Source organism: Camponotus floridanus, unplaced genomic scaffold (genome assembly GCF_003227725.1).
Source record: "Camponotus floridanus strain SB8 unplaced genomic scaffold, Cflo_v7.5 scaffold334, whole genome shotgun sequence".
Taxonomy (NCBI): Eukaryota; Metazoa; Arthropoda; class Insecta; order Hymenoptera; family Formicidae; genus Camponotus; species Camponotus floridanus.
In genome coordinates this window covers 1-14,425 of record NW_020229475.1, presented here as the reverse complement: position 1 = coordinate 14,425, position 14,425 = coordinate 1, and the positions used below count along the sequence as shown (strand labels likewise).

Here is a 14,425-nt window from a genome sequence, read left to right as displayed (position 1 = left end):
ATTATTTGTATATTAAAGTTACACATGCACGCAAAAATATATTTATTATATTTATTTTTTCAGCTTTTTTTCTGCTGATGATATGAATGATGATGATAATGATGCAGAAAAACAGCAAAATAAAGAAGGAGAAAAACAGCAAGAGGATGATGCAGAGAAACAGCAGCAGGATCCATCATCCCACATGCAGCGTCGGGCTGGTGTAAGGCGCGCCGAACGTGATGAAAAGTATATTTATTAAATTTCGGATTTATATATGTATATACATCAATTTATAAGAATGTATTTGTTATTTTACGCGTGCGTGCATGTGCGCGTGTGTGTGTGTGTGTGTGTTTAAATATATAAAATAATTATATCTCTCTATTTATCAAGCTATAATATGTTTCTCTCTTATGTTTTATAGATATAAATGGTCTGCTCGTAGAGAGAGAGAGGAAGAATGCAGAGCAGAGGAGGAAGTAGTTCGAGAAGAGGAAGCAGATTTTTTAGAAGAGGAGGAGTAGGAAGAGGAAGAGGCCGCGGAAATATAATTTTTAATTATAATTTTTAATTTTTTTATAATAATATAATATTTATTTTTTTTTATTCTTCTTTTAAGTTTTCTATAAATTTTTTTTCATTTTTTTCTATTAAAGTAAAGATGTATAAGAATAATATTATAATTTAATAAATTTATTAAAATTTAATAAAAGTCTAGTTTTATTTTGTAGTATCATATTATATTTAGAAAACACTGATTATTTTAGTTATTTTATTTCATTATTTTATTGCACTTTAGAATCTTCATACTATTATTTTATTTAAATATGTTTTATATATGAACATGTAAGACATATTGCTTACTTTCTAAAATCACATTTTCATATTTGTAAAAATAACATTGTACAATACATATTAAAATAAAATAATAATATAAAGTTATATAGAGTGATTCTGAACAAATATTTGTCTTTAAAATATCAAATTCTTGAATGAATTCTAAAACAATTTTTCCTCTTGAAAAATTTTGCCCAGAGTTTTTAAACTATAAAGGAAAATAGTTAACTAATTACGGAACGAGTACGAGAAGTAGGTAGGGACGGCGCGATATAAACAATTACGTGGGGCGCTCGCCGCGATCAGCTGATTGCTATACTCAAAATTGATGTAGATTCGACCAACATTTCTCACTGGCACGTAATCACTTATATCGCGCCGTCCCTGCCTACTCGTTCCGTTATTAATTCAAACTATTTTCCTTTATAGTTTCAAAACTAAGCTCCGGGCAAAATATTGCAATAGGAAAAATCATCTTAGAAATCATTCAAGAATTTGATATTTTAAAAACAACAAACGTTTGTTCTGAATCACCCTGTATATATTTATATGTAATTTTATACACAATAATCTTGGTGTCAATTGTTAGCTACTCATAAAGCATTTCCAGGAGACGCCACGTGGAGGCCAATTGACACATAACCCGAAATTCTTAAAAATATAAACATAATATTTGCTAATAAAAAATATAAAAATGTTAATATCTTGCATTTAAAATTAATATATAAAAGAAGTAAAAAATTATGTTTTAATTTTAAAAAATTCCGAGTTAACTGTCTCCCAATTTATTCGATCTGCCATAAGGTCACGAATTTTTACATATTTTATATTCGTTCCGCATAAAATGCCGCGAGTAAATGTAAAATAGTCAGATCGTACCGCTCGAAGAGCCGCGATCGTTTTACTCGTTCCGCATTAAATGCTGCGAGTAAATGTAAAATAGTCAGATCGTACCGCTTGAGGAGCCGCGATCGTTTTATATATGTAGTAATGGTGATTTTACATATGTTTTATGTTCTTTATTTTTTGACATTTTATCTTTATTTCTTTTGATCTTCCAGATACTGTATTTATTCCTTCTCTTCCTCCATTGTTATTCTTTTTTGTAATTGCATATATCTTGACTCTTAACATAAAGTCTAACATTTGAATTCTATGTGAATAACACTCGTTGATCTGGTTAAACCAATCTTCATCAGTATGCTGGACGTGTTTAACACAAATCTCAAAGAGCTTTTTCTTCACATCTTTGAAATACCAATACTTTTTGTAACATGAATTTATTGCTTCAAATTGTAGAGTAATAATATTCAAAAATGAATCCGTTGGTCTTGATAGCCATTCTATTTCAGGATCATCTTCGTCTTCATGTTCATATTCACGTAGCTGAATATAGATTTCATTGTCGTTTAATTCTTCCATCGGTGTTTTCAAATTTTTTTCACGGCAGCTGTCGCACTTTGTATTCTTGTAACCGTAGCGAGCAATATATCCTGCGAAATATGAAATTGCATTTCTTTCATATGCCTCTGAATGTAATTGTTAATTGCAAATTACATATTTTTTCTTTGAAACAACTATGTGTTTTCTTTACACCAATTAATTCCTCTCATTATTTTGTACATAAAAGTATGAAGGTAACATAATCGAAAAATGAATGGTTTACTAGATATTTTATGGTTTATGTAAAATTAAGAAATTATTTTAAGCCTTGTAACTCAAAAAGTACTTAGTAAAAAGGTACTTAATTATAGTGTTTTGGAAAGCTCTCGAGATAAGCTACAAGAATATGCAATGAAAAATAGGGGGTTCCATTTAAGATTTCAAACTTGCCCCCCCTCACCGCCCAGGGGGAGGGGTGGGGGGGGCTGATTTTAACGTCATTGTACGTCCCCCTCGAAATGACGAAATTTTGATTCTAACCATTTTTTCGTAGTGTGCTTATTTTTCGAGTTATTTGGCTGCCTAAGTTAAAATGGGTCACCCTGTATATATACAGGATAATAATTAAATTGCACTTATATAAACATACATAACAATATTGATTGAAATGCGCAGATCACGAATATATATTTATTTAACAAAATATGAATAAGAACAATTCTATTTTATATTTTCTTTTTTACTTTAAGAAGAAAAATGATTATAAGTTTTTCGACATTTTTCATCAAGAAATATCATTATGTACGTAATGAATGCAAATTAATTAAGATTCAGTATATGAATATGTTAATATTTATATTCATTAGATAATATTTATTACATATTTCATTATTTACACATTCACTTATATTTAATAATATAAATTACTGTTTAAAAATATTAAAGAAGATCTTAATCTTTTCGAATATATTATAATATCAAATCAAAAAATGAATACGTTATAATATTATAAATATTATAAAATTCTTTATCTCTTCCTCGATTATATTTTTCAAATATAATCTTTTGGATAAAGGAAATGCACAAATACAATTTTAAAAATTAAAATAATTGATTGTATAAATACAATAAAACCAAACTTTATAATTTGCACATAAACAGACTTATTTAAACAATTTATTATTTTTATTCTTTCAACGAGTATCATACAAACGAAACTCAAAAGCGAATAAATGCATTTATGTTGGATAATTCAAACGAACATTTAGATGAATAAGAAAATCTCTTTATCTTTAAAACTATCCTTATCTTGGAACATTATTTCTTGCAGTGTACCATCATAAATATTACAGTAGCAAATCCAGTACATATAAACCAATTAATACTCCATTTTCTATCCAGTATGGCACTGGCAGTTTAACTGGATTCCTATCTTCTGATGTAGTGACTGTAAGTCATCATGGAACAATTCAAGTTATAACTACAATCATAGTTTATAAACATTTCTCAAGTATTTTTTTTACATTTGAACGTCACGATTTATTAATTATAGGTTGCCGGCCTCCCTGTTAAAGATCAAGGGTTCGCAGAAGCCGTCGAGCAGCCAGGTGAAACGTTTGTTTATTCAAAGTTTGACGGTATCTTGGGCATGGGTTATCCCGAGATATCCGAGGATGGAGTAACGCCTGTCTTCGTAAACATGGTTAAACAAACACTTAGTAGAACAACCTATTTTTAGCTTCTATCTGAGTCGGTTTGTATCTTCTTTCCATACGCACAGCGCATGTCTAAAAATGTTTAAATAAAATATATTTTATAATTTACAAAATATACAAAATATATAGAGACTCTTCAGCCGAGAAAAGTGAACTGATATTGGGTGGTTCTGATCCCAATCATTATGAGGGTGACTTCACATACGTTCCTGTTACTCAGAAAGGATACTGGCAATTTACTATGGATAGGTATATCTTCTAAATTATGATTGATCAAGTTGCAACAAATTATAACGTTATTGTGTTCTAGTGTCTCGATGGCTGGTTACGAAATAACTGAAAACACCCAAGCTATTGCTGACACAGGTACTTCATTATTAGTTGGACCAGATAATGACCTTGCTATTATTAACGAATTAATTGGAGCTGACGAGGATGGACTTGTAAGTAACAATTTTTCACATTGGTATAACCTTCCAGTAAAAAAATCATAAAATAAAACACTGAACAAATTGTTACATATATACATATGCATACAATATATATGTATATATTTGTTAAATTATTAACTAATAATTTAATATTATCTTTTGTTCAAAGGTGGATTGTGGTAGTGCTGACCAATTGCTTACAATTAGTTTTGTTCTGAGTGGTGTGACACACGAACTTACCTCTGACGATTATATTCTTCGAGTGAGTATTATGGATCGGTAATTTCCATTTAAATTATATGAGAATATAAGATGTTCACATTGTGTGTAGACCTTTTACAGGAAGAAGAGTATGGCCAGCACATATGTTCCAGCGGCTTTCAATCAAGCGGATCTGATTCATCTGAATCATCTGAGACGTTAGGTCCGTCATGGATTCTTGGCGATGTGTTTTTGCGTAAATACTACAGCGTGTATGATATGGGAAATAATCGAGTGGGATTCGCTCATTCGAAATAAAAGCCGATCGCTTTAAAAACGACTAATTGCTATATATATATATATATATATATATATATATATATATATATATAAATGACCTCGCAAATAATTAAAATTACTTTTGATTGCTTATTTGATAATTTTTAATTATATTCCTGTACTCTCTGTTAAAAACGATATTTGTGATACATTCAAAAATTAAAACATACGAGTATATACTTTCCATGAATAATTTGATATATATATATATATTTATATGTATATATATATATATATATATATATATATGTATGTATATATATGTATATATATGTATATGTATATATATATATATATATATATATATATATATATGTATATGTATATGTATGTATCTATTGTAATGTCCAAATATAAATAAATCTGCTAAAATAAAATAATCTTTTCGTCTACACAATATAATAATATTTTATTTATTAAGCTTTTATACTTTAATTCATAATAATGATGTTAATAATAATAATTTATAATAATTATTATATAACACTTTTTAATATGATAATAATATTGTATAATAGATAAAACAATATAACATTATTTAAATTTGAATTTTGCCATTTATATATGGTTTTTCTTTAAAAACTTGCAAGTATTTATTGTAAACAAATTAATTTACAATATATCTCCACTCATCACTCTTAAAAATCACTAAATCTATTCAAATTATTTTTATTTAAACTTCACAATACTTATTTCTCTAAATTTTGAAATAATCATATTTCGAACATTGTATCGCAATCAATTAAAATACAATTATATTAACAGTAAGGCAAAATTTTCGTTACATCCCTCTCTTTAAAAAAAGATTGTGTTAAAAAATTTACAACCAATATATTTATAAATCAGAAATTATTTCATCTTTTAATTGATAAAAAATTCTTGTAAACTTTTGTAAATTAAACATGTTCTAAGAAAACTTGTAAATAGTATTATATAATTAAGCGTTATACATATGATACATATTTACTATATATAATGTATATATATATATATATATATATATATATATATATATCAAAGAAATAAAAGTTTTACATAGATACAATGAATTAATTGAAAGTGTTTTACATTAAAAAGTAATACAATATAATCGCAGCGAACATATCAAAATGATAAAACATTTGCAAATTTATTGAGTAAATGTTTCATTTATAAATTATTATCAATTTTATGGATGATCATATGAGTAGTTAGTACTAGGCGGGTTCTAACTCAGGTCCTCTCAGGGGAGGTGAGGTGCGAGGGGATCTCAACGGAGCGGGGTATGACGTCACGCGGAGATTGCGGGGTGGGGGATGCACGTGTTGGATGTTTTATGACATGCATAAACAAAAAAAAGGGCGATATTCTTTTGAAGATGATTTTGGGCCTAACCAAAAAAATCATTTTTTATCATCTTATTTTATTTTATTTTATTTTTTATTTTATTTTTTATTTTATTTTTTATTTGATTTTTTATTTTATTTTTTAAGGAAAAATTTTAACAGCGCCAATGTTCGACTGCTTTGTCTCCCCCTGCTCCCCCCGTTTACATATCAGCGCCGATCTTCGGCTGCTTTGTACTCTCGAGTACACTCTTTGTACACCCCCTAATATAAAAAATTCTAGGTTTTTTTCCGTTCGACGTATGAACAATACAGAGTAAGCTAACGAACTTTCAGAGATTGTCGGGGACAAAAAATTTTTTTTTTGCAAATGGGATATTGTAAAAAAACCTTGTATACCCTTATATATATTTTTAATAACTTTATTTCATAAACTTATATTTTTGAGATATTTCGGTCCAACCTTTTCAAGCAATCTATGTATCGACGTAATATAATAGCGCATTTCCTACGATAGGTACATTTGCAAAAAAATTTTTGTCCCCGACAATCTCTGAAAGTTTGTTAGTTGAATATAAGGATTGAAGCGCATCAGATCATAGTACGTGATTTGAAAGCGCATCGACACGTCGGTAACAAAAGTGTTCTCTCAGAAAGTGTTCTCTCAAAAAGTACAGTGTTCTGTTAGAAAGTGTGATATATTGTGTGATAATATATAAAATGGAAAACGAAGACGAAGATCACGTGTTGTCGTCCGACAATGACTGTATTAGTGACTGCAGTGAGGATAGTGACTCTGCACTAGTCAGAGCAAAAATAGTATCTATCGCAGAAATTAATGCATTAAGCGGACAAAAAAAATATTGCACGATATTCTTTTATTACTCGACTGGCGGCGCTTTAGCAGTATGTGCGTCCTGCATGATTGCGTTGCAAGGTGTAGACGCCCAAATGATGTATGCCGTACGAAAACATGTAATTCAGACATTGGATGCAACGGATGGACGATACTGCTCCAATTGCAGAGATCCATTATATCTAACATTTCCGTGCAATATGTGTCCACAATGCACGTCGTGAAAAAAAAAACATTAAAAAAAGTGTCCACAATGCACGTTGTGAAAAAAAACATTAAAAAAGTGAATAAGACTAAAGTGTGCGAGCAACGGAATAAAAAATTAATGAACATGTCGGTGGTGGAATATTTAAGAAATCGCGAACTTGGCGGAAGAAATTCTCCAATCGCGACTTCCCATCTAAAATCGTATATAAAGATTAGAAAGAGGGATATACGGATTAGAAAGAGGAACAAATTAGAGGCAGCCATTTGCCGAGATTGCTGTTTGCCAGGTGGAAATCGAGAAGCGTGTTCCGAAAGGATGCGAGGAATCCATCAGCATAACTATCTTGAATATATGATCAGTTATGATTCTGATTCGGATTCTGATATGGATGCTGATCAATAATTGGAGGTAGGTCGCATGTGTAGGTATTTATTTTCAAAATTATTCAAATAATTAATAAATTTTTTTTATGTGCAGAAAGAGTCACCACTCTTCCACCGGCCGCCCACCATCGCCTCTCATCGACACCACCACCACCACTACCACCACTACCACCATATCGTCGTCGCCATCGCCCTTCTATTATATTATATTATTTAATTATATATTAATCATTTATATTTTGTATTCTTTTTTATACTTTTATAATTGTATTATATATATATTATATAATTGTATATATTGTGTATTTTAACTTCTTTTAAATTTTGTTCGTACATTATCTTTTACACATTTATATTTTAAATTCTTTTAAATTTTTCTTACAGTATCTTTTTTTTACACACTTTATATAATATACATTTATATTTTAAATTCTTTAAAATTTCTTTTGCACACTATGTATATAATACACATTTATATTTTGTATATTTTAAATTCTTTTGCACACTATGTATATAATACATATTTTATTTTCTTTATTAAAAATTAATTAATTAATATAAAAAAAAATCTGATTTATTTTCCAAATTCCTCTCTCTCCCTCTCTTTTCATTGCTCCATTTATTACTAAATTATAAGAAAACTATTAAAAAATTATATTAAATTATCAAAAATAATTTCATTGCGTGATATCTCTTCTCTCACGTGCGCCGTATCACTCCTTCTGTCTCTTTCTTTTCTAGTGTTTACTCTCTCATGATAATTCTCTCGCAAGGAGCTATGCATGAAAGCTGGGACGGGAGAGCACGCCAAAACGCAAAGAAAGTACACCATAATATAGATTTATAACTATTTATTCTGCTTATATATTTAGTATACAAATATAATTTTTGTCTTACATATTAAGAATTAAAAGCTAAAGCTGCCAGCTCGCAATCGACGAGTTGATGCTTGTTGAAAACATCACTCGCGCGTATTACATATGATACTTCTTTCGGATCCGTTACAGTAGACGCGATATTGCAGAATTGCGTAAATTTAACATCAACTGTTTGGATAATTTTATCTAATCGATCAAAAGTTACATCTATGCATTGATCGAGATCGAACATACGATGTAACGTCGATTCGACCATCATCATGCGTACATCCGAAGATTCGAGACTTATGAGTTTGACGTCGTTAATCGTACGAACTCTCACTGTTAGCGGTCCAACGCTTATGAAATTGTAGTCATCTTTAGAGTCGTTCCGAAGTAAATTTTGAATATTGCGACGTTGCTCGTAGAGTCCTTTCTATGTTTCGAGAGATAATATCAGTTCCTTTCCTCGATGATCTCCTATTGCAATCTCCACGTAACTCGGTGGACCCACGTTGATACCAATTTCGAGGAATTTGAATTCCGTAGCTGTCAATGCGTATCGTCTACCTAGTATACGAGTCGCACGACGCTCCAACGAAATGCTATAGAAAAATTAAAATTAAATAATAGTAATAAAATTATAAAAATAGAAAAAAGTTAAATGAAACTTACTCGTCACATTTATTCTCAAACGATGAAGTTTTATTACGACTCGGCACGTAATTATTATTCACGCGTCTTCCGACGTCGCTGCCGCTACTGCTTCTTTCGACGTAGTACATTTCTTTGAAGGTTATGAAAAGTGAAACACGAGCGGTTACTGATGCGAGACTGATCGTACAGGAATTAACCGGGTATACGTGACGCTCATCTTCCAAAAGTATAATGTGGTGGGGGGATCAATGCTTCTAACGCTTTGAATTTTAGGAGAAGGGTGAAATAACGCTCAGATAAAATATTCTTAGAAACGCAAGGAAAGGTCTAGGGAGGGGGGAAATAAGAGATAAAACACATATTAATGTTTACATATTTGTTTTATTTTCTTGCAATTCTTTCTGGCGTTGCGACCACCAGTTAAATATTTTAAATACATTTTGTAATGCGCAATTCTTAACATGTTTTCCACATCGCATACTATTGATAATATCTAATTTATTTAAAGCATCAATATCTTCGTAATCTGCATCCAAGGTTTCAATAATATAGCCATTCCTCGCATCGTCTAGTATATCGGTCAACCATTTTCGCTTTTCAAGTCCTTTAACGTATATGACAGATGATTCTTCTTCTTCTTCTTCTTCGTGCATCGTACCAACGACAGCTGTTGTAATTACACGCTGAGCCAAACCATACGGAACGTTTCCGTCTTCCCATTGTAATCCATGATGATTTCTAATCAGCCATGAGACTTGACATCGCTCAGATTTTGTAAGCACGCTCCACGGTACGGGACTTGCGAAAAAGTAATGCGATAGAACGTATCCCTTTCTCAAGACTGCCGCTTCCTTCACGACAAAATTTTTCCCAACGATAAATCTTTGCAGATCCACAAACGTTGGTACGGACATGATGAGATTTCTCTTCGATACGCCAGTCGAGAGGAATGACAAAACTCTAAAACCATCTCGCAAGACTTCGATTTATATCATGCTCCTCTTCCCCCTCTCTCTTGTGTCGCCTAGGTGAGTTTGCGTACAACGTTGGTCGACGGATTGTACTGGATCATGCGATCGTGTATGATGAGACAGTACGCAGTGGTATTCGGCGGCACGTTCTCCTTACACTCGAATTCCAATCTCACATCCACGATCGCGCTCTTGATCGATTCGTTTTGTCGAGAACAATCGATAATCATGAACGGACCGTGTTGTAGAAACTTCAGGGCGGTGAGACTCGGCTCGAGATACTCGTGTCCGTAATAATTCTTGCAGAAGCGTGCGTATGTTTCATACAGAATGGCATATCTACTTTTTTCGAAATCCAGATTCATATCGTCGTACGGATAATATTCCGAATTCAGATAGAGTTTCACGTTGATCAAATTGCAGTCGTCGAATGCACCCACATCCTTAGACATGTCATTCTTCTGACCTGTCTGCAGAGCGAAGATAACGTATCGTGGTTTCTCCAGCTGAGTCGCAGTCTTAATGGCCCACGAATGCTTGGTTGTAAACTGCAATAGCGGATACTCGTACAGATCCCACGAGCGAAAAGCCATGCTGAGATATCGTCCGCTTTCCAGAGCACGCAGCATCGACCACTTTTTGATTTCGCTCAACAGCACGTGAGGCGTTCGCCATTGTATCTTGAATATGTCGATCACAGGCTCCTGCACCGAACTTCCAAGCAGACAATTGTTGTCGTTGCGCGATCGTATCAAGATCAATTCGTGACGAGCGTTAATCACCACGCGTCTGTAATCCTCGCAAAATCCCAGCAACATGTAGAGCGGTACGCAAAAATTGAAATGTCCATGCGCGTAGGTAGACGTCTCCCAGCCGGCATTTTTCAAAATCACATGTCTATCGGTTGATGCTGTTGCATAGTTTTTGAGCATAGTAGTTATTCCTACGTTTCTATTGCGATCAATCTCAACACCGTCGAGTTCGTATCGAATCTCATCGAACATGAATGCGACGCAATTTTTTCCCAGTAACACTTCATTTTCTCCTCCAGCTTGTGGTTTGTTTTTTGTTAGTTTTCCCTCGATGTATAGGAAACTCTCATGCGGCAGCGTATACAGATCCTGTTGTTGTATGAGTATTCTTATCTCGTCATTGTGTCCGAACGTTGTATTGGCGAACGGGTTGTACGTGTTGTGAGTCTCGATCTTGACGATACGATCGTCAAAGATAGGTTCGTCACCGATGTTGAGGATGTCGGTCATCGTTCAACTGTTTCGCACCGCAAATCCCAAAGATTGCAAAAACGCAACGGTCGATGTGTTGAGTTTCTTTTTCTCGGATGATTGGATATTAGCGAACGTCGATGTTGTTGTTGTTGTTGTTGGTGTCACTGATTTCATAAAGATTGTGTTATCTCTCATGTCTTTCGATCCGTTCAACACGAGCATCTCATACGTCGCATACGTACGTTATCGCTGCAACCGTCGTACGTGCAATCTTACGGTGATCTCTTCTCCTCGAAAATCGAGCAATCGTCCGTTTTGGTCGACAATGCGTAATGTTAAATCCGTAATGCTCCGCGCGATGATCGGCAGGTAAATGATCTGCGCTGGCGTTTCCGATATCTTATATCCCGGCGGTACCCTCGGTGAAAATTCATGTATCGTATGAACGAGTTTGCCGTTGTTGTACGCGCCCGCGGTCACGTTACATTCTACGCGGATAATATTAACGTTGATAATGTTAATCGGCATGTTCGATTCGTACCATTTTCCCGACTCGAGAATACGATTCGAGAATCCTAGCAGCGATCCAATGTTGCCGGGTTTGCTAAAGTTTAATCTGTATGCGCATTTGATCTCGCTCCTCATCGTATTGTAATTAGTGCGGAATACTATCGGATATTCGTCATCTTCATTGACACCGTCGTCATCTTCATTGACACCGTCGTCAATGTGTTTCGTATTGTAAATAGTGCGGAACACTATCGGATATTCGCCATCTTCATTGACACCGTCGTCAATGTGTTTCGTATCGCGATGTTGTCATGAAATTGCACGTTTCAAAAATTCATGTATATCTCGCAACTCGTACGATCCCTCGGGAATCGTAATTTCCGCGTCGTCTTTGCCAAAGTAAAATTTATTATTCGAGGAATTCACATTCGGTATTGTGTGATAATGATAAGTGTGATTGTGTGATAAGTTTCAAAATCCGTTAGACTGAGTTCGTATGCATCGTCGCCCAAATCTACGGCGGGAAAGAAGTTTGCCGTAAGAACGCTACTCTTCCCACTCAACGTGAATGTCATAGACATGTCGGCAAAACTGTTTAACAAATACTGAGTTAAATAGCGCAATATCAGTCTTTAAATTCGCACGCATCGACCGTTCAAAGAAACTGTAAGCAAAATTGTCCACAGATGCTCTGATCGTAAGTTTGAACAGGTGTGTAAATTGTACTGTATCTTCGTTACGTTTCGTCCGAAATATTGCACCAGTTCATTCGGTGGTCGAAGATTGCCGAAACTGTCGAAATATATAACGCGATTTCCCCTCTTTGCGTACGCTACCCAATGAGTACCTGGTCCTTCGACGCTATCCAAATTTACGATGCCGCTCTCGTTTTGATAAATACAACCGATCGGTAAAGAGTTACGCATGAAAACACCTCTAAAATATGGAATGCGCATACGTTTTGCCAGTTGCAGCAATTGTACGTTGGTAGTTGCACCCTGCGGCATTTTTAGCGTCTCTTTGACGTTTTTTTTTTCTCGGTGAGGCTCCTCGTCCGTGTTTGTAAGGAGCGAGATATAATCCATGACCTTCCATGGCGCGATTGTGACGTAGCATCTCCTGCAACTGACGTTGCGCGGCTTTTCTGTCGTTCACCACCTTCGCTACACCAGCCGCTCCACCGATCAGGGATCCGAGCGCTCCCAACATTGGTAGAATCGGCAATATGCCGCCGAATTTCGCTACCGGAAGTATCCGTTTCTTCACCGTTCTTTTCTTCGTCTTCGTTGTTTTCAGACCCATACCGAGCTTCGTCTTAGCTTTCATTGCTGTGCAGACAGCTGTAGCGGCGGTTCTCTCACCGAGAGTCGAATCTCTCGCAACGATGCGATTCCGCGCTTTCTCGGCGAGTATCCTATCCGCAGCGTGTCTCTCAGTGAGATCGTTGCTTCGAGAGTATGCTATATCGTGTTCGCAGCGTCCAATGGATTTATACCTCGATCACTTCTGGCTAATCGCTTCTCCAACCGTGTACCTGGCCCGCAAAACTGATAGCCGGGAATATGTAATTCGATCGGAAGTGCGTTTATCGCGTGATTTAATAGGCCTCTACCTATTTTCGTTGACATTCGCTGCAATTCTTTATCAATGGCGCCGGACCGTCGATGTGCGTTTCCTGCCACGGCTGATTGTAGTGTTTGTAACAGCGACGATACGTCTGAACCTCCGGATCCGCCTTTATATATTCTGGAAGCTTGTCCCACACGTAGTGAACGTGATCACCACACATTCGCAACAGAACTGCTTTCGACACAAATTGTAGCTGTTCGACGCTCAAATCGCAAATGTCGGAAGGACTTGATAGCAGAATGAATATTTTTTCTCTACTGAGCGACTCGTGATTTCGCGCACCTATAAATAGGCAGGCGTTCGATCCAATCAACAGTGTTGAAAAAAATGAGATTCGTTCGACAACCTTTGACGATTTACGTGAGAAATTGCGATAGCAGATTACGATTAATGGGGGACAACGCGGAGATGCGCAGGCACGGTACGATGCTACCGACTACTATACGCGCGGATCATATGCGGACCCTCGAATTGTGGTAAAACCAACGTTCTGATAAGTCTACTGGAAAGTCCGCACGGTGTACGTTTCGAGAATGTGTACGTGTATTCGAAGTCGTTGCAACAGCCAAAATATCAATATCTGGAGAATTTGTTGACGCCGATCGACGAAATCGGCTACTTTACGTTCTCGAATAACAGTGACGTCATTCCACCGAGCGAGGCACATCAAACTCGATTTTTCGTCTTCGATGACGTGGCGTGCGACAAGCAAGATACGATAAGAGAGTACTTCTCAATGGGTCGTACTCGAACGTCGACTGCTTCTATCTTTGTCAGACGTACGCGAGAATACCAAAACATCTTATACGCGACAACGCGAACCTGCTGATCTTGTTTAAACAGGATTGGTACGCAACTTGAAAACTCACGTGTACACGATCATCGTGAATAACGACATGTTGTACGAGGATTTCA

General features: G+C 35.0%; 1 pseudogene; it reads left to right on the top strand.

Moving 5' to 3' along the window:
- The first annotated feature begins 3,501 nt into the window (after positions 1-3,501).
- Positions 3,502-4,867, top strand: LOC112638604 (annotated as a pseudogene).
- The last annotated feature ends 9,558 nt before the right edge of the window (positions 4,868-14,425 follow it).